General features: G+C 40.4%; 1 protein-coding gene across 1 annotated transcript in view; it reads right to left on the minus strand.

Annotated features, from left to right (window-relative positions):
- The window catches only part of LOC136422608 (high affinity choline transporter 1-like), a 111,323-nt gene that overhangs the window by 6,755 nt on the left and 83,134 nt on the right, over positions 1–21,434 (minus strand). The window lies entirely within an intron of this gene.

Here is a 21,434-nt window from a genome sequence, read left to right on the forward strand (position 1 = left end):
AACGAGGCCGATAGAGTAACCAAAAGGTGCTTGACACCAGATGAACCCTTGGAGGGGGTCAAAGATCACTTCCGCTGTTCCATTGATGTAGCCTCCTCCCACCCACGTTGCTGTGAAAGTAGCGAAAAACACACGCGTAAAAAATAGACCAATATACAAAAGAATATAATCTTCACTACTTTAAGTAGCGAAAATAACCGTGAAAATAGACAAATACGAAAAAAGTATATATTCTTCACTACTTTGAAAGGAGCGAAAACAACCGCCAATATAGACAAATTCCCCTTGCACACAAATCAAGTAGCACAACAACACATGTCAAGTAGTCTTGATTAAATAACTCTATTCGGAAGCGTGTCAGGAATTTGCAGCGAGGACAGATAGCAAAATACCGTTGAGGCGTATAAGAAAGGGTTATTGACATCCCCTGGCCAGGTGTGATTCCCTATAAGCACCTTAAGCTTGTAGTATTAGGAAACTAGTGCGAGGTCAAGCTTTTAAGGATTAAGGATGTTGCCAGCCACTCAAGTTTTCGGTATGAACGCTACAGGTAGTTTCGGGCACTGCGTTCATAAATTTCAAAGATTTTGAATACGTATGTGCCATTATGCTACCCCGCATTCAGATTAACAAAGATAAAGTGTAAATTGTCTCCTCTCTTAGAGCTATGTTTGTGTCAACAACACGGTAGCAGATGTCAACGGGTTTCTATGTAAACATCACGCACGCTTTGCGATTGAAGGTCAGTTGAGGACACGTAACAAAGAGGCCGTTGACAGAGCCATAGAAGGGTCATTGTGGTGCTAGGGCACACCTGGCTATGTCTAGAAAAGTTGTAGACCTGTCACAATGGGTGTAATAGTTCACTACATTCTTAGAGGGGTGCAAGATATGTTCTTGTCTTACCCAGATTGAAGGCCTTTGGTATCAAGACTTACCATGCAATGGTTTTGTAAATCTACAATAAAGATGGTACTACAAGCTCTTAACTTTCTTTTCTTAAGTTTCTTGTTTGGGAAAAAAATTGAAAACAAATAAAAACAAACAACAAACACGAATACAAATACAGATGTGTGGAAGGTGTCGGGTACTCTTGAATATAAAATCAGTTCAAGGTGCTTAATGTAGAGCTACTGAATAGCGAACAAAGAAACAAGGCTACACAATTAATGTTGAGATTCAGTCATGATTTGGAGTAAGCGAAATGGAGGAGACGTCCTCATTAAACCCAGGTAATATGAGTCGTGGGCCGAAAAGTTAGCTAACTTAAGGCTTTTGCCAGCACACTGATAATGAAGGACATTATAGTTATACATTATCTATTGCATAGAATACCTTTAGACGTACAATGACTAATCATGCGGACATATATCATAAGCATTCCGATACCAAATTCGAGGTCATTTGGTTTAAATACGAGGGCTCAGGAGCCCAACATATACATTTTATTGCCCGGAAATTGCAAAAAAAATCCCGCAATATTAGTTCTGACGGGAAATTGAAATGCCTCTATATCTATATTTAAGAATACATCTAACTACATGTGTGCCAAATTTGGTGCTTTTAGACAATTTTGCACAATTTTTCAGCTATGCCGCTGGACTATAACACACATACAGCATATTTACCCCCCTAGCCATGCTACCTGAAAATATAAAGCGATATGACACCTACCAGTCATGGTCATTATTCCGACGAAAACCCCGAAGTCCCGCCCGGCGAGTATGACACGTTCACTCCTCGGGGCGCCCTCGGCCTCCTTCCCCGCCCCGCGACGCGCGGCCCACACCCCGATGGCCAGGATGGCCAAGTAGAAAATAACGATTGCGATAATTCCTGCGACGTTAACAGCCATTTTGCTTAACGAACAGCCTATACTAGCTTGGAAGAATGGCGGCAAAGTCTACAAAGTTGTACCGCATCTCATTATAACTCTATTCGGCTCCTATTGGTTGTTTGATATGACGTCACATAATTAGATCTTCTTGACTGACGGCCGGTCATGTGTAACCAGGTGCGCTTACGGAGGAATCTAATTAAAGCTGTCCTTGAGGGACTGCCACGATCAGGAGTTAAAAGGGTAGATTTCGTTACCTAGGGTAACAGCAATAAAGAAATACCCCCCACTAAGATCTTTCCTGTAGTACATGTATACACCTTAGGATGCCATAGGACGTGTCGATGTAGAAGGCATCTTCTTGCCTGTTAGACACCCTCTTCTCACTCTGTGTATCCTACCATTCCATCATGCATCGAGCCTTGCCTTAAAGGTGTTCACTGTCTCCGCCGTTACGACGTTTTCTGGCAGGGAATTCCATGTTTGCACAGTTCTTATGCTGAAAGACTGGCGACGGACTGTTGTCTTCGCTAAGGGTATTGCTAACTTGAGACTATGACATCTTGTTGTTTGGTTCCCCACAATGTCGAAAAAGTTCATCGGATTTACTATTTCCTTCCCTGTCAAGAACTTATAAACTTGCAACATGTCGCCCCTAGTTCTTCTGTATCTTAAAGACGGAAGTCTCAGCCTCTCGAGTCTCACGTTGTACGGTAGGTCTCTCAGCTCTGGTAGCAATCTAGTAGCCCTGTGCTGTAATTTTTCCACTGTTGCCTGATCAATTTTGAAACACGACCCCCACATTTGCGTACTCCAAATGTGGTCTCACCATAGCCTTGTACAGGAGAGGCACTGTCACGGCATCTAGATGTGAAAAAGATCTTCTTATCAGACCCAAAACCTGGTTGGCTTTCTGTGCTTGAACTGCTGTGTTTGTGTGGAATTAACATATCTATTCAGATAAAACCTGTTTTCCCAGTCATTTTCTTAGTCACTGACTAAAAAAGATACCGGATGCTGTCTGAAACGTCTTTCAAAATTTTATCCAAGTTGCCTGAGTAACTATTTTTGGCATGAATTGGACCATAATTGGTGGCGCTACATTACGTGACTTACTTGCCTTACCCCTTAGTTGAGTTGCGCAGTGGAGTGCAGAAAAAACTGACCCCAGGCGTATATCAACATGTGCCATCTTGACATTTCGAGTCGAAAACAAAATTCCTTCTATTAGTTTGTTTGTATATAATTATGTCTTCTCACAAGTTTTAACCGAGATTTGCTCATTGTTGATTAAGTTATCCTAGAAAATGTACGCATGGTCCGGTGGGGTCAAAACCGACCCCAGCAAAATCTGCACTCATATTCTCTATTGTTTGATACTTGTCATCTAGTAACATGTATGATAAGGGGTATTATGATCATAGTTACAAGATATAGTTTTTTATGAACGAGAAAAACATTTTTTTAATGAACGTAAAGATTAATGACGTTGCGACGTATTATGACGTCATTTATGTGATTTTATTGACGATAACCAACAAATTTGGTATTTTCATATAACTCAAAGGTACACGATAAAACTTAAATAGAAATTATGTATGATAAATTATAATATATCCAAAGACATTATTTGTAGATGGCAACAGGAACGACGTCAAAATGACGTCATAAAGATTGTATTCATATCAGGTTACACTAGCGAATTCCGCCATCTTGGTTCCGCCATCTTGAATAATTTTAAATGCATTTGTTCATCATATAACCTAATAAGACAATAGATAAATGGACCAAAACGTTATATTAAAATTGTTTCTGTTTGAATAAACATGGTAATGATGGAATTTGAGGTTGAAATAGCCTGTTATAGCTAATCTAATCATATCGTCCGCCATCTTAGATTTTGACCGATGACGTAATTAGATATACATAAATTATGAATATTAAATCATAAAAGTGATAGTGAATTACATTGGTTGGTATTGATATAAGAAAATAAGTGCAGTTTACAAAGACAGGTCTATAATTACATTGTAAAATCCAAAATTAGCAACTTTTTCCAATATGGCTCTCAGAAACCGGTTGCCATAGCAACAAGAAAACATTGATTAGTTATTTCATTAAATTCAAATTGTTGCCGACGAAATTGTAGCAAAGGTGACCAAGTTTGGGTGTTCTAGCGTAAAACATTCAGATGCTATATGACATGAAGTTTTGGCGCAGGCCTCAAAAGAGCCCGCTTGTCTGAATAGCGTAAGTTGCAAAAGACGATGTACCCTATTTTGCATTAAATTATGATGATAAGCAGAAATTATTCACACCTAATCATGAAACTGTCCCTTACAGATTGCATAAACTATACATATATACAAACCACAAAAATAGTCACCAATAAAGCTGTATTTGTAGAATACATTGTGGGGTCAGTTTTGATTATTGGATAAGTCGCAAAAAAGCCACGGTGGTTTGAGGGTTAAAATCTTTAAAACCTTTCTTTTCCTTGAAATTTTTTGCCCAATATGGATTTTTTTGTTAGAAGGTACAGGTAGGGTCTTAGCTGTCCCATTTCGGTTGGAATTTGTTTAGTTCAGCAGTTTAGGTGGCGTAAGAACTTGCTTCAGTGGCTCTTATCATGGGCTGCAACTTGGGGGGCAAGTAGCTTTGTTGTCATCCCTACTCCCCGAGTCATTCACGGTGACCCCGGACCGACCTGTGGTTACATAACCATAATGCCGAGCCAGTGATCTAAAAAAAAACTTCGCTAGTGACCTACATTAACCACTAAGACCGCTCGACCAAACGTTGAGTATACCTTACCTAAGTAGGTATGTGTACTATATAGGTCAATGACCTGTAAGGCGTAAACATTTGTGGAAAAGCGGCCACGCTGCAATCATTTAACCAATTCCAACTGTCACTGATCATTATCAAATGGCCAGATGGCGTCGACCAATCAGTAGCCTCCATTGCCCACAATAAGTGGTCTGTTATGAGGCCATAACACACCACTTATTGACGCCATGACGACTGTGGGCAATAAATGAAGTATTTTCGCCCTCGACAGTCAGTAATAGTAACAATAGTGAAGCTTGTGGTTTTCGCTATCCCCGTCGTCGTACGGATGTGCCCCCTTGCGACTGTTAGCGTTAGCGTTATCGTCATCTTCATCGTCCCAGTGGAAGTATTCCTCCCTTACTTTCATCCCGGCGACCTGCAATCAACAGATTATTGTGAGGAATATCCTCTTTAATTGTATACAAGATAAGTTCCCTAGTTTTCGTTATTTAGATAGCTTAGAAAAATGTGTATTCCTTATGAAACTAGACAAGCTACATCTCATAAACCCTGTATGCTCATTCATCTAAAATTGGCTTAAGAAGTGAGAAGAAATTGAACATGTACATAGCGGTATTAATAAGTATTTAGATGTAGGTAGATATCGCATTTCTTTATCACTGTAACTATATTTCTACTTGTCATCATGACCTGTACTTAGCTCATCAGAGCATAAACGTGCAATAAAGGTCTTTCATTCATTCATTGTTATTCATCCACCATCCCACATTTTCTACCGTACTTCATGGGAATAGAGGCCAAATTTTGGAACCAAATAATTAAAGTCCAAATTGTGAATGCCCTTATGCGATATAGCTATTTACCCAGTATGTTTTCAAAGATAGGTGGTAACCGTGTTCAGCTACGTTAAAATGAAACGACTGGGACAGCATGAAATGTCTTATAACATGGAAATAAGACCCGTAAAGAAATATCTTGTTATGATTAGCTCAGCTGAATACAAGTATTTCATAAGCAAAAAAAAAATGAAATAAAACTACAACAGAATTGGCTGAACTATTGAGATAACGTGAGATGTGTGCAATAAAAAAGAAAAAACGCAATGCATCATGGGATTAATCCAAGATGGCGTCTTACGGGACCCAGGTGTGATGTAATTGAGTTGTTTTTGCAAACTTTCAGACAGCTAAAAGTTTGAATACACAGTTCAAAACCTAAATGATTGTTGTTTTTGTTCATTGGCCCTTCAAGTGTAAACTAGAAAGAAATTTGCTCATTCATATCATAATCTAAGCTAATGGACATATGGATTGTTGTATGATCTTTTGCCACAATTTGCCAAGTTGGAAGGACTGGTGGAATCGTTTTGGCATGTTATAGTTTTCCCACTTACTATGATGAGGCCACGAGAGAAACATACTACAGATGAAGCCTGACAGCAAGGATATTATAAACATTGTTCGGCTGCAACGCAGGCGACTTTAAGTAGCTTTTTCCAGTTCTTTCCGTTGGCAGCAAGGTTTGCGATCTGCCCTGGTGCAAGCAGGCCGCTGTCGTCACCCAGAGGTTTCTATACCCTCCAAGCAGAGGAGGGGTTTCGGCTGGTTTTTGACGAGTTTCTAGGCGTTTTTGTCGGGGTTTCTACTCTGTCTTTTTTTGGTATAGCCAACCCACACAAAAAAACATGACAAAGTAGAAAGCCCGACAAAAACGCCTAGAAACTCGTCAAAAACCAGCCGAAACCCCTCCTCTGCTTGGAGAGTAAAGTTACTGTGTGTACTGCAGGTAGGTAGTAGGTTGACGTCCACGCCTGCGTCTGTCATGTGACGTTGTGTACAGTGCGTACAGGTTGACGGGCTCATTCTAAGGCATGCGCAGTACGTGTCCAATAAACTTCAGCTGCCTTGACCTCACAAGCTGAATCAATGGTTTTGTGTTGGCCATTTCATGAATTACAGAGTTGGACACCGGGTCAAGCCTCTTGATATCTAAATATAAGGATATTATATATATAAGAATTTCTCACGTGCTGGCATCCCTGCCTGTAGCGGAAGAGGAAGAAGGGACTGCGGTTGGGTAGACGGATTGGGGTGTTGGCGCTACCGTCGTTACGACAACAGTTCCCGATGAGGGTGTTGTGGTCGTATTTCCCGTCAGGCAGTTCGCCTCTCCAATGGTTCTTATTCTTGATAAAACCGTCTTCGTCGTCCCAGAACACCCATCCATTTTGGAAACCTGGAAAACGCAAGATCACCATCCTCACGACATATGCATTTCTTTGTATGCTCCTCTCTTAAGGGGAAGGACCAGCTAATAGACTTGCGCAGTAGAGTGCACGGTGCATACCCTTTAGTATTTTGCTTACTTATTTTTGATGTAATTTTCTTCCTGGGCAAATGTTGGTCAGAATGGTCCAGTTTTCTGCTAGGGAGGACAGAAGAATGTGAATTTGAAAAATATGGTCAAAATATGTGATTTTTGTCATGTTTTGATCTCGGATTGTCCTCTGAACCCTCCATTTATGGTAAGACTGATATATTAGGATGGGGGGTGAAATCCTTGTCTCATCTGAAACTTCTGTCTTTAGCTCCTTAAAATGCTGGAGTTGAACTCCTGTTTTTTTCACCTAAAGCAAGCTGACAAATCCAGTTTTGCATGGGTGGTAAAGATTTCAGGCTTCAAATGTAGATACATGCATTTTTAAGTGATTGTTATTGATGACTTAACCATGTGTGGCATAGGAAAGTCGATTTAGAGGTTCCTCCCTGAAACACTTTTTTGGCCAAATTTTGGGGAATGCCACTTAAAAGTGAAAACTTAGCATAGGCACGACTCAAGCCTGTTTACCCTTCATCACCGTATTTGTTTACGTTTACCACAATAACTTGATTAAGTACTACAGCTATATTAAGCACAAATTTAGAGCTTTCAAAGCTAATGGACTCCAAAGACCCATTAGGCCGCAGCAAGTAATTTGTATTGATGACATCAGCGTGCTCATTAATTTTCGCCTGATTTCGAAATAAAAAAAAACAAGAAATTTCATTGCCCTCCGACGGTGGTCAACATGCCAAAAATATGCAAATATGTCGTAAACGTTTACAGTCTAAGGTGTTTCATTGCATATGAATACCCAGTGTAGTTCCTGCCCATGATGGTGTAATAACAAGCTGTTTTCTGCATTTGTTCTAGCAAGGACATTATATAAATAATGGAGGGAGGGGCTAGTTGATTGAGCTGTATACACAAGGTGTTTCATCGCATATGAATACCCAGTGTAATTGCTTCACATGATGGTACAACAAGCTCTTTTCTGCATTTGTTGTAGTTAGTCTATTGAGACGTTTACACATCTACAAGGACATGTTTACATTAAATCAAGGAGGTTTTATATTATATATGAAACCTCATTGGTTGAATACAGGAATAAAAGACCTGTTGGTCATGATATCATATTTCATCGCCTCAATTCTTGTTTAACAAGAGTTATGATCTCAAAATTTGAAAATATAGAAATCTTGTTTTATTTGGCCCGCCTTGTTTTTTTTTCGCCCTGTCTCATTAATTTTGGAGTCTGTGGAGGATGTCATCGATGAAATGTACTTGCTGTGGCCTTATTTCTTTTTTGCCGTGGCTCAGTATTTCAAAGCCAGTGTTTATTTCATTATGACATTAGACATACATTCACACGTATCATACCCACCAGTTGGGCAGGCAAACTTCTTGAAGATACAGTAGCTTCCGCGTGGCCAGTTGCCATACCCTTCCGATAAAGACGTCTGGGTTGGAGGGAAGAAATTACATTTTGATTTACAGAGTCTGAGCATTTGCGATTTCCGCTAAAGATCTAACTCCTTAGGCTGAATTCCTTAGGCTCCTTATTTATTGTAAAGAGAGGAGATTTTGACATTATGCTAAGCGCCAACTTAGAATATAAGAATTTAACTTGATTTCTCGGCATGAACCGTCAGGTATGCCTTTAAACCCAACAATCAGGGTACGTTTTAACGTCTTGAAATATGTAATAGACCAAAACTTAGCAAAGTGTCTTTGACAAAAGCTCTATCATGATTTAAAGGGAAGAAGGTTCAAAGCATGTACCGTCAGGTATGCCTTTAAGCCCAACAATCAACGTACGTTTTAACGTCTTCAAATATGTAATAGACCAAACCATAGCAAAGTGTCTTTGACAAAAGCTCGATCATGATTTAAAGGAAAGAAGGTTCAAAGCATGTACCGTCAGGTATGCCTTTAAACCCAACAATCAACGTACGTTTTAACGTTTTGAAATATGTAATAGACCAAACCTTAGCAAAGTGTCTTTAACAAATCATGATTTAAAGGAGAGAAGATTCAAAGCACAATATTGCCTTGCAGTCGTCTGCAAAAAAAAAATATAACTTCGTCTTCACTTACTTTCATGCAAAATTTCTGATACATGTCGTTCTTCCAGAAGCCGCCATCAAAATGCAGTCCTGGCGTCCACTGGTTGTTGGGGTTGTCGTCCTCGGTGTCTTGTAGACGGACGCCTGTGCGCCAGGTCACGCCCGCGGTTTCCGGGCAGCCTGTGTTTGTCTTGGGCAAACCATACGTACCCCATGGCCACTCTGTGTTGATCTTTACCTTCTGGTTGGCCGGATGTTTGATTTTGAAGGGGACGGCTTTCCGAAAGTGGTAAGGATCTCCCTCTTTATCCTCCGATTCTTGAATAGGAAGAGTCATGTAGATTTAGGAGCAAAAGCCTACATTTTAAAGCATAGAAAAATTGTTCAAAACCGTAGGTAACAAAAGAGAAATCTCAAATATCATATCATATAAAAGGTGACATACTGTCTTTTAGCAAAGGTTTACACGTACTAACAGTTATAAGTCAAAGAATATCGAACAAGCTTTCACAAAGACTGAAATACGAATAAAATACATGTAAACACGTACAAACATAGAACTCAGCGGACTTTAAAAAATTTAATTAATCATGCAAATTAGGTCCTGTTTGGCATGAATATCATCTTACTATGTCAATCATCAGATTCACTTTTAAATCTAGCTATCTTTATACTAAACATAACAGATTCATTTTACTTTTTCTAGCCCTGCTTTTTTAATCGCCCAGCTAGTCATGCTAAATGTTGACCTAGATTCTGGACGCCAGATGTGTACTATTAAGTTGAATTACACAATCTTTGAACTCCTTTGTAGTCCCTACTTAAAATCTTTGAAACCTTTATTTTCCTTGAAATTGTTTGCCCAATCTGGAGACTTTTTTGGTTAGAAGGAACAGGTAGGGTCTTAGCTTTCCCATTTTATTTGAAAATTGTTTAGTTCAGCAGTTTAGGTGGCGTAAGAACATATGTGAGTTGTTGTGTCCTGCGGATGGGTATGGCCGGGAACTAGGTCAGAGATAGGGTCTGTTTACTTCCGAGTGGCGTTTCTGCGAGTTTGAGCTGTACAACCCTCTGTTTTCTTTGCATGTTTATCAAGTATACCCTTGTGACTTCCTGGTGGAGAAGGGCTTTTAAGATTGAAGTTAGGGTAAGGGATTTTATAGCGCCTTACTTTAGTGGGTCTTATCTTGGCCGGCAATGGGGGCAAGTAACTTTGATGTCATCCCTACATGCCGCGTACTATGGTGCAGCAGTGCAATACGTTTTCCTCAATGATTACGTAAAGTATGTCATGATCTGCATAATGAGAATATCATTCTGTTAATCATCACCTAAGGTGCATACATACCAAATACAAAAATAATCCATCAATCCTTACTTGAGTTATCCTTCTCAAAAGTTACAAACAAATAGGCCCACTGCAGTTTAAGGCAAGCCACAAGGGGACCCAAACTAACATCACTTACTCCCTGCCCCAAGAGCTATCTACCATAACCATAGCACCTGCAAAAAATTCGAACACACATTTGAAGAGTATAAATAAACTTTCCTCATTTATCATGCAGATTAGCTCTTGGTTTACATAATAAGTATTTGATTATATAAAACATTACCCAGGCTATCTACATGTCAAACAACAAATATCATGACGATCGGTCAACCCCTTCTGTAGTTATTCGCCTTCAAAGGTAACAACAGAAACGCCAACTGTAATTCCAAACAAGCCGCTAGGGGGCCCAGACTTACACCACCCATTCCCTTTTCCAGACTGTATGTATTACTGAAAAATCATAAACCTGGCACCTCCAGAAAATTCGACGTCAAATTTGAAGCTCCACAGCAGTACCTTAAATATCCGCTAGGAGGCCCATTGTTGAACTTAACCTACCTCTTCAACATCCCAACCTATCCACCTGATATCATGCACAACCGTCAACAGCTCCTTGAGTTATGCCTGTGACATACAGACACACAAACATACACAGCCCAATGCTGTATGGCAGGAAAGCGCCAGGTAAACCATTTTTGAACTTGACCTTTGTTCCCACAACCGCTTCTCACCTATCAAAAATCATATGTTATGCTGGTGACATACAAACACACAAACATACACAGCCCGATGCAGTACGCCAGGAAAGCGCCAGGTAAACCATTTTCTAACTTGACCTTTGTTCCCACAACCGCTTCTCACCTATCAAAAGTCATTAAGATTCATTTTTGTAAGACGGATCGTGTTTTACCTCTCTTCTTGAAAATGTCATATCGGACTACAAGGCTACTTACTTTGCACCTTAAAGCATACCTAAATACCGAAGGTGTCCTTTTCCCTAACGGTCTTCTCAAACGGATTTAGCTCTCAACTCAATTACTTGTTGTTCGGAAGACGTGTAAAAATGGCTGTTTATTATGTACCTGACGGTATGGTGTATTTAACACAACCCCTACAGTCACAGTGGAATTCACTCCCGCCGCACCAGTGTCCCAGGGAGCAGCATGGGGTGGTACCGTCAGGGTCGCATTCAGCAGGGTTGCCTTCCTCATTAGGATAGCCCTGTCCGCAGCGAAAATCATCACGCCACTTCTTAGGCGCTATAAGAGAAGAAAATACGCAAATCATTTAAGCTGTCATGCCAATTCCTATCGTCTAAGTTTGTAATGATATGCGATGTGGTGCTAACGCCTGACAGTATCATATAACGTTACGTATATTTACTTTTATGTCATACCATCATTGCGGCTGGCTGTCATGACGCCCCTACGCCACTGAGGTCATGGGTCATGAGTGAGTGAGTGATTGTCACACCTGGGCCGCGAAAACGTTCGATACGGGTGTTCCGAACCCTGTGATAATTTTCCTTATCACACGGGCTTCCAATGAATATTGAGAATGCGTTTCGAGCGCGCCGGTTGCGCCGCCGTCGAAAATGCAGGATTCGGAGGCTAGAATCAACGTTTTTTTTGTTTGTTTTTTTTGTTCGAGGACACGAAACCCTCTCAACTGCTGGCGCATCCCGCGTTGAAATGTGTGTTTTCTCGGGTGGGTATGACATAAATAAAGTACAATACGGTCCTAGCCCTCCCGCGGGTCGGATATCCCTCCGGCCTACGGCCGATCCTACCCGCGGTCGGGCTGGTACCTCGGGTGATACGAAATACCCCGTGTTTTAATCTACATTATCACATAGGTAGATGGCGTCGACCAATCAGAAGCCACCATTGCCCACAATAAGTGGTCTGTTATCACGCCATAACACACCACTTATTGACGTCATGTCAGAACACAACCGTTCCATTTTGCAGAGGGGGTATCTTTTTGATGAATCCTTTTCTTAACCTTGTTTAAAAAATCTTTATAACCGTTGCATTTTGTAGAGGGGGTATCAATTTGATGAATCTTTTTCTTAACCTTGTTTAGAAAAATCTTTATTGTCTTAGAATTCCTAAAAATTCCTTAGAATACATGAAAAAAGGAAAACAAATTTAAAATTCCCAAAAATGTTCCGCGTGTTCCATTTGCTGTTGGCCAAAGAAAACACGTTCTATCTAAGGTTCCGCGCGTTCCATTTCCTGCTGGCCAAAGAACCTGTGTTCTATTCAGGTTTATCTGAGGTCATGTTGCAGGGAGATTCTTCAATGATAACATTTTCTGACTGACCTGAAACCGACCCTCCTATCCTGTGTGGTTGAAATAAATAAATCAGGCAACAGTTGTACATATTCTTCATCATCTTCTGTTAAAAAAGGACAAATGTGAATTCTGAAATGCATTCTTAATAGTATAAGGGATCTATGCGTCAAACAGAAATTGTCTACTCTTATATGCGTCAGTTTGGATAAGCTATATGATAATAACGTTAATGACCCGCCTCTTCCTCGGTGTATATGGTGTCATGACGCCTGGTCATGTGCTATAACCACCTCATAAAACCACCTCGTTCGCTTCGCTCACTCGGTGGTTTTATTTGGTGGTTATAGCACCTGGCCAGGCGTTATGACACCATATACACCTCGGGGCGGGTCATTAACCCTTAATTATCTTTACGCCATTTAACGTAAGTTTTATAATACGATGCTTCGATACATTTCAGAGAGTCTGTTCAACGACATCCTACGTTCAAAAACCGTCTAGATTGCAATATAGTATACCTGCTGACGATAATGAAAGGTACGTTTAACAACGATATCTTAGCAAGGTGGTTTTTGGTGCGCAATACAAAGATATTTTAGTAGTGAGACGATATTGTAGACGTGAAACGATATCGTGTTAATGTGAAAAATTTACATTACTAACACGATATCGTTAATCACTACTTTATGCTTTATTTTCTTTTAGACACCGCATATAAGCGCATGCCTTCGCTTTGATGATATATTTTTCATAAAATTTTATAAAACATGAAAATAAAATAAAAAGATTTGTAAAATATGCCGTACCTTTTGGAGTAAATGCTGCCGGTGCAACAACACCATTGGTGCTTACTTCCTGAACCACTCCGGTCTTGGCAAAGGGCGGCGTCGCTTGCTTGGAGGACATCTTTGCTGATGTTTTTATAAAAGTACGATCAGCGCTTGTAATGTCCAAAACAGAGTGGTCAGGGGTGGAGGTGGCGTCCACATCAGAGTGACCGGCCGGGATGTAGGTAGTGTCCACAGCAGGGTGGTCAGGGGTGGAGGTGGCGTCCACATCAGGGTGACTCGGGATGTAGGTGGGGTCCACAGCAGAGTGACCGGCCGGGATATAGGTAGTGTCCACATCAGATTGGTCAGGGATGTAGGTGGCGTCCACATCAGAGTGGTCAGGGGTCGAGGTGGCGTCCACATCAGGATGACCGGGGATATGGGTAGTGTCCGCATCAGAGTGACCATGGATGTAAGTAGTGTCCGCATCAGAGTGACCATGGATGGAGGTATTGTCCATGTCAGGGTGACCAGAGGTGTGTGTAGTGTTCGCAACTTGGGTCGGCTACAAGTAGAATATAACGTACTATCAAGTACATACTGTACTACTCTTGTGCATGATACATCGGTATGTTGACCGATAACGCCATCAAATTAGCATAAATTATGAATATGAAATCACGAAAGTTACAGCTAATTAGATATGATGTTAAACATGTAAGAAATTTTGTGGTTGAGCAAGAAAACCTTAGAAATATTATTGTTTAAAAAAAAAATTAGCAATTTTTGCCTAAAATGCTTATCAGAAACTGGTTGCCATGGCAACACGAGAAATGATAAACCTAAACTATGATCATAAAATTGTTGCCAACTAAAGTTTAGGCCAAGTCGCCAAGGGTGGTAATCCTAGCATACGTGTTTTGTCAGTAATACGATGTCAAAGTTGGCGCGGGCAATTTTAGTCCTCCTCCCCCCCCCCCCACACACAGTCTAGATAGGGGTAAGGCCGTGCAGTTAGACGGGCATGCCAATACAACATTCGTGTCGTCCTCAAGTTATCAACACACGTCTTACAAAAGAAAAAGACAGGATTTACACTTAGAAATTAAGGGAATGAAAGACGTACCTTTAGAACGTCCCGGACGTTGTTTCCAGAGTAAAACCAGGCTCCGATAAAGATTAACATCGCCGACAAAGCAGTTATTACCACAACAACTACAGCCCTGCCGTTCGTACACTCTGAAAGAAATACATACGATATAAAAATTCAAGGTGTTGGTGAAATTGACCACCAATGGAAACACAAAATGAAAGTTTTTTTTTTGTTCCTTGAAGAAAAGAGGGTCGAGAATTCAAAATTCAACTCGGCTATCTATAAGAAATGAAATGTAATTAACAGAAAAAAGCAGAAAATACAGCGAGTTTAAACAGATCAGCTATTATAGATTTTTTTAAACCTCACAACAATGCTTAAAGTGACCGGCATGAGTACTTTTTAGAATTCAGAACGAGCGCAAAATGTCTAAAATCTTTTAATGATAATGTATTAACCCCTTGTAATGCTATGGTCTCATTTCCAATCCGGGGCCCGGTCGGGCTGTTTGCAAGTCTGAAAATTTAAAAAAAAATGCGTATCAAAGAAATACACCGTATTTGGTTAGGAGTATTTTTAAAGTTTCGTGTCTTTTGTTGTCTGGTTATATCTTTTTTTGTCTCCATTAGATATCCGGTCGGGTCTCGGATCGGTTAATGAGATCGTAGCATGAATTAGATAACATTAAACTAACACTTCAACTGTATAGTGCTTACTGCAGGTTGCCTGTCGTGGAGCGTTTTGCACGTACACGGGATTCAAGGCGTCCCGTGTGACTCTCGGAGATGTTTTCGGAGGGTGTTGGTTTTTAGGTTTGTCAGTGTTATCGTTTGATGGAACCGCCTTGTCAGCGTCACCTTTAGATGAGTTACACACTCCTATGTACAATGCCTTCGTGACCCCGTATGCGACGGCATATGGTTCAAAATCGCCATCATCGTCCGTTACATCGATTGGTTCTCCTTCCTCAGCTTCATTGCAACCTTCTGGGATGACACCACTGTCATCATTATCATCTTTTGGTTTGTATAATGGATTCAGGTACTGGGGAGATGCTGTGTGGATCGAAGCTGAGTATATTTCCTTCTTAGCCGGTACTGCTTTGGAAACTGCCATGTTATTATCATAAGTGTTTGAATCAGCGCTTGGATTAACATCGACATCAGTAGAGGCGATTATGACCATTTGCCCGTTGTCAACAGAAGCTTCAGTTATAGCAGGCAAATTGTCATCATGACTGTCGACATGTACCTTGCATCCGGAAACTGTATAGTGATGTCCAGCTTTGTCAGCTTGCCTGTGGCTAGTCAATTTCTGATATGTGTCTGGGGAACTTCGGGATTCAGGAATGTTGCTGTTTTTTTGTACCTTATCAGCATTATTTTCAAATTGGTTGCATACTTCTGCGTACACCGGATTCGGGAACACAAGCGCAACAGTACAAGGCTCCAAGTTCTTCTCCTTTTGGTCATCTGAATGTATTTGCGTCAGGCTGTCTTCGTTTGTGTTGACCCTGGGAACGGTGTCGCAGGTTATATCTTCAGCGCTTGCCATGTCCATTCGCAATCGTCGTCCTGTATGTGGTAAGGAAAGAAAAGAAGGAAAAAGGAAAGTGATCTCGAACCAATTTAGCTCAAATTAACTTAATGAACAGATGAGTTAATCTTCCACTGGTCGTGAAAGAGAAGACAGGCACTATATACAGTATTTACTGGTTCATTGTATTGGAGAAATTCCCCTAGCTCTTTTCGACAACCACAATGAACAGTGGACCACGGCTTAACGTACAGTCCAAAGGACTGCAACCCTTTCCGGTAGCGCGCATGTCGGATGAGCGACACAGCCGGGATTGAACCCGGGGCTTCTAGTTCCAGACGCAGGGTAGCTAACCACTGGACTAAGCACGTAAGTGAGGTTTACCTGCTCGTCCCCCATTAAGCTACTGTGACAGGTTTCTTTCCACAGAACAGACGGAACAGCCCAAGTTCTCGGTTCACATTCCTTTTATTCCACTCATGAACAATCCGGCCACTTCTCAGAACTCTCAGCTAGCATATGTGTCCGGTTACTGACACCGGACCTCTCCCCAGTTCTGGGCCCTACCATTATCTCAGGATGGGGGTGACACTCATCATGACAGCTACATTTATGTATAACCCATGTCACAGTTCCTAAGACGCATGTGTAGTTGCTATGCATTGTGGCCATTCTTTTCCAGTAGGTAGGGGCCTTAAACATTGAACTTAGATCACAATTAATCACGAGTGCGCATGCACAATATTCTTACCGTGGTTAAGTCTCGCCTAGCCCAAAATAAACTCTAATATAGAATATAGTCCGAGTACATATATATTTCAAGACCGCTCAAATGATCAAAAATTGTTAAACATAAGAAACTAGAGTTCCACGACCCTCTACCTTCGCCGCAGGAAAGTCTTATCATAGCAAAGAAGGTTTATTTGGCATTTCCTCATTTATTATGTAAATGGAGCCATCATTTGCATGTTTTATGTCTGATAATGTCGACATTTACTTAACTTACAAATGCTGCAAAAATGAAATCCCCACCATTTACCACAATAGGATTATAGTATTTTGCCTTTAGTAATGCAGTTTAGGTATTCATTTGCATAATTGATATATTTCGATATCCCTTCCCTTTTTTGTCGGAGTTCAATTGTGACCGGGGGTTGGGTCATGACCCGGTAATCTGCCGGAAGTGCGTGGTCGTCACCCTGATTTCTACCCGAGATTGCTTGGTGATGGTTTTAGCTGTGCATGAATATTTTGAATCTTCTGAAAAGCCCGTGAGTTGTAGTATTTTTGGGCGCGGTGCAGTTGGTTCGCTATCGAAGCCTTTTTTTGTATTAGTCCGCGGCAACGGTGATGCGGTTTTCTCGCCTGATGACCCAAATAGCATCGTTTTTAATGCATTTTCACCGAATTTGCGTCATCGGAGATTGCGAAAAAGTTATCACATGACTTTATTATTTTTTTCATTTTTCAGAGACACCATTTACTAAGCTTTCTCAGCATATATGCCGTGACCCCAGGAAAAATCGTTTTTTCCGAGCAGGTTCGATCAAAAAAGTGTAAAAAAATGATAATTTTCGGGTGCCAAATTTACATTTTACTATGGTTTCTACCCAAAATAAAGGGACAACGGACAATACCGATAAATACATCGGAAAACATTAGAAAACCGCTTTTCGACCATGTGATTACATTTTCCGTTCTACTTTCTCTGCGGAATTGTAGCCCGTCGACCTGAGGGTGTCGGCCTACATACGAAATCGCAAAAAAACTCCGGTCCGAGACCTTAATTACACATGTCACATGTTTCAGAGTCACATAACTGATTGTGGTGGATTTATAAAGTAACCTCCTTAATCATGCAAATTAGCTCATGATTGGCATGATCAGCACGTTATGGGTCTACGTATACACCTTCTTATTAATAAAGACCCCCAGTAAAACTATTGAATACAGGATAATGTAAACTATGGGCTTCAGTATGCGTCAAGTCAAGTCTATTACTCTTCAAGTCACGTTTGAAATCTATAGACAACAGATGAGATTTTGAAGTATGGCTACACATAAAGAAATTAGCTTGAAGGGAAGTTAGCCAAGAAATAAAGTAATGACAACACTGGCTTGCGATTTAGCTTGAGATATTGCCTATAGCAGTTATGTGTACTGTTCTACAGAGCCCCAGTCTAATTGCTGGTTACTCCAACAAGTAGACGCAAAAATCCCCAAAAAGTCATATTTCTATACACACAACTACAAAGGCTAATGTGGAGAAGACATTGGAAATCTAAATCCGTTTAGATACTCTGACACAACGCTGACAGGGTTTATTTAAAAGATTGAAAATTTGAACAAGGTTGACTCCCCCAAAACTGAAAGTTGTAGACAGTATTGTCCTGTTTATCCAAGGGATCTTATCTGATTGAAACTTCCTTGGATTATTTGACTTTTTAATAGAGATCTGAGTCATGGTTTGATATTCCTTGGAAAACCAGTACAGAAAAAAATAATTCTATGACAGTTATTATGGTAATCTGTCCCTGCTATTGTTCTAGGCTGAAAGACGATCTAATACTTTTATGAATTCATGTGGTTATGGGGGTCAATTTACCCCTAACTACTTCTGGGCAGCTAACAGTTGGAGCACTCCCTTTACGACTTACCCCGGGCAAGGAATCTAGTGGTTTAAGTAATTCTCTCAAAAAGCAGTAGATCAAGGTCTAGAAGTCCGTTCCGTTTTCTTGGATACATCCAAAGCTTTTGATAAAGTGTGGCATGCTGGGCTTATTTTCAAGTTGCGTCAACTAGGAGTATCCTGATCACTTCTGGAATGGATTGAGTCTTACCTTAAGAATCGAAAGCAGCGTGTCGTCATCAATGGGTCATGTTCCAGCTGGTTACCTGTTGATGCAGGTGTCCCACAGGGGTCACTCCTTGGGCCACTCCTTTTTCTTGTTTTTATTTAATGATCTGGTAGACAATTTGCTAACTGAAGCCAATCTTTTTGCTGACGACACGTCATTGATGGAAATAGTTTTGGATCCTCTTGTCTCAGCAAATAGATTGACCCACGAGCTGAAGGAAGTTAATTGTCATAAGCGCTTGGGATTGCATCTAAAACGTGATTTGTCTTTGTCACATCATGTATCCGAATTAACATCCAAAGCCGTGGCAATGAAACGTATAAACCTTTTGGAAAGGATACAATATTTTGTTCCTCAAGGAACTTTGGAAACTTTGTATTTAAGTATGATTCGTCCATTTATCGAATATGCAGAAATTGTTTGGTGTAGCCTCCTCGGCAAAGACTCAGATTTACTTGAAGCTGTTCAAATATCTGCGGCACGGGTTTGTACTGGAGCCATGAGAGGCACTAAACACGAGTCTCTGTTAGCCGAGGTTGGTTGGGACAAACTGGCTATCAGAAGACAAAAGCACAAGCTAATTCCATTTTGGAAAATATTGAATGGATTCATACCGCAGTACCTTCAAGACCTGATCCCACCACGTGTTTGCGATATTGTCCCATACAATTTCCGTGCCAACCAGAATTTCACTTACATTGTTTGCAAAACTGAAAAGTGTGAAAAATCTTTCTTACCCTCAACGATTCACTTGTAGAATGAACTGCCCTCAAATGTCCAAACATCGCTTACGATCAACACTTATAAAAAGGAACTGGACTCACATTTCAACAGACCGACTAAATACCCTCACTTCTCTCACGGCCAAAGACATTCCGCAGTTCATCTCACAAGGCTTCGTTTAAATTCCAGTCAGTTAAACCACCACCTATTTCTACACCATTGTATAGATTGTCCTACCTGTAAATGTGGTCATTTTAGTGAAACAGTCGAACATTACCTCTTACACTGTAAACTTTATACCACGCGAAGAAGTACTATATTAATATCCCTTTCCAACATAACTGACCTTCACCTACTTAACGACAGTTCATTGTGTTGTCTTCTGTTACGAGGTTCCACGTCACTCTCATACTTAAAAAACTGTAAAATACTCGATATAGTTCATGCATATATCCATTGTACAGGCAGGTTCATTTAATGATAGATACCAACTTGTACTGTCTATTGGTATTTTCCTTTTTTATTTTGTATTTATGCATGTCATTATGTCTCTTTGCTGTATGTGTTGAGTAGAAGGCTTCAAATAAGTAACCGCTTCCTGCCTAATACTCAGTAAATATAAACGAATAAGAAAATAAAAAAGTAATTCTCTTTCAAAATGTTAAACAAAAGTAGAATGTCCCGGTTAATGATGAACTAGCGTTTCATGTACATTATATGGGCATAGGTCAGAGTTTAGAGGTTTCAATCGTGAAAACTACTTTATAGAATCGATGGGTAATGAGATTGCATACCAATAAAATAAGATTAAAAGGCATACTTGTCAAAATAAAATCCTTTCGATATAGAAAACATATCAAAGCCGGCATCAGGGATTCAGATTAACTAGTTTTCATAACTCTCGCCTAGCCCCCCCCCCAAAAGCTTTTTAGCCCGAACATACGTTAAGATACTAAAAGCGATCAAAATTGGACAGAAAAATGAAATAGAATAGAAATGTCTATAAGGGCTTAAAGGGGAGGTTATAGCTTAGCATTCCTTTCACAAGATCAGGCAGATACAAACGTAGTGCTATTCCATACTTAACCCAACTACTGAACACCAATGCGTAAGGTGTAATCTGTTATATATGCTACTGTTGGTTGTACATTTTGTCTTTTGTACATATTTTCCGATGTTTGAGTGTGCTCTTTTGTACTTTCAATTTTAAGACTGCGTAATTCAGGGGGTAACATCGGTTGCAATGCTGTTTTAATTTCTGTATGTGTCAATTCCTGAATAAACCATTTATATTTATAGAATACAATAAAATGTTTAAGTTCGAGCAAAAACAGACAGTGATGTGTTCAGACTTGTACTCACGACAGGACGTCTGCGAGCTGCGGGGGCGTCTCGGTATAGGAGTCTTCTTCACCTTGAAAATTAACCTCAACTGCAGAGACAATGCAGCACTTGCAATTGGTTCTGTGTAGATAGGGGTTGATCGATCAATTGTTAGTATATTAAGAATTTAGTAAAATGGTAGACTGAACAGAAGTGTCATCAACGAGCGAGATCTTCTGAGATCTTCATTTCAAAGGATCGGCCCTGTTTTGTGTCGTCAGACAAATGAAATTTCAAGTTGGTGAATAGTTATGGAATATGCTGATGTCATACATGTACTTCTACCCACGCACATCGCACCAAAGCAAATATCGTCGCTACAGTTTTGCGTCTGGTTCTAAGCAAAAGTACCAACATAGCCTTTGACATGTGCAAATGTAACCAATAAAGTTCAATTAAGCTTGATCTATTTACGGATTATTTCAGCC

Source organism: Branchiostoma lanceolatum, chromosome 17, assembly GCF_035083965.1.
Source record: "Branchiostoma lanceolatum isolate klBraLanc5 chromosome 17, klBraLanc5.hap2, whole genome shotgun sequence".
In the NCBI taxonomy this organism is placed as follows: Eukaryota; Metazoa; Chordata; class Leptocardii; order Amphioxiformes; family Branchiostomatidae; genus Branchiostoma; species Branchiostoma lanceolatum.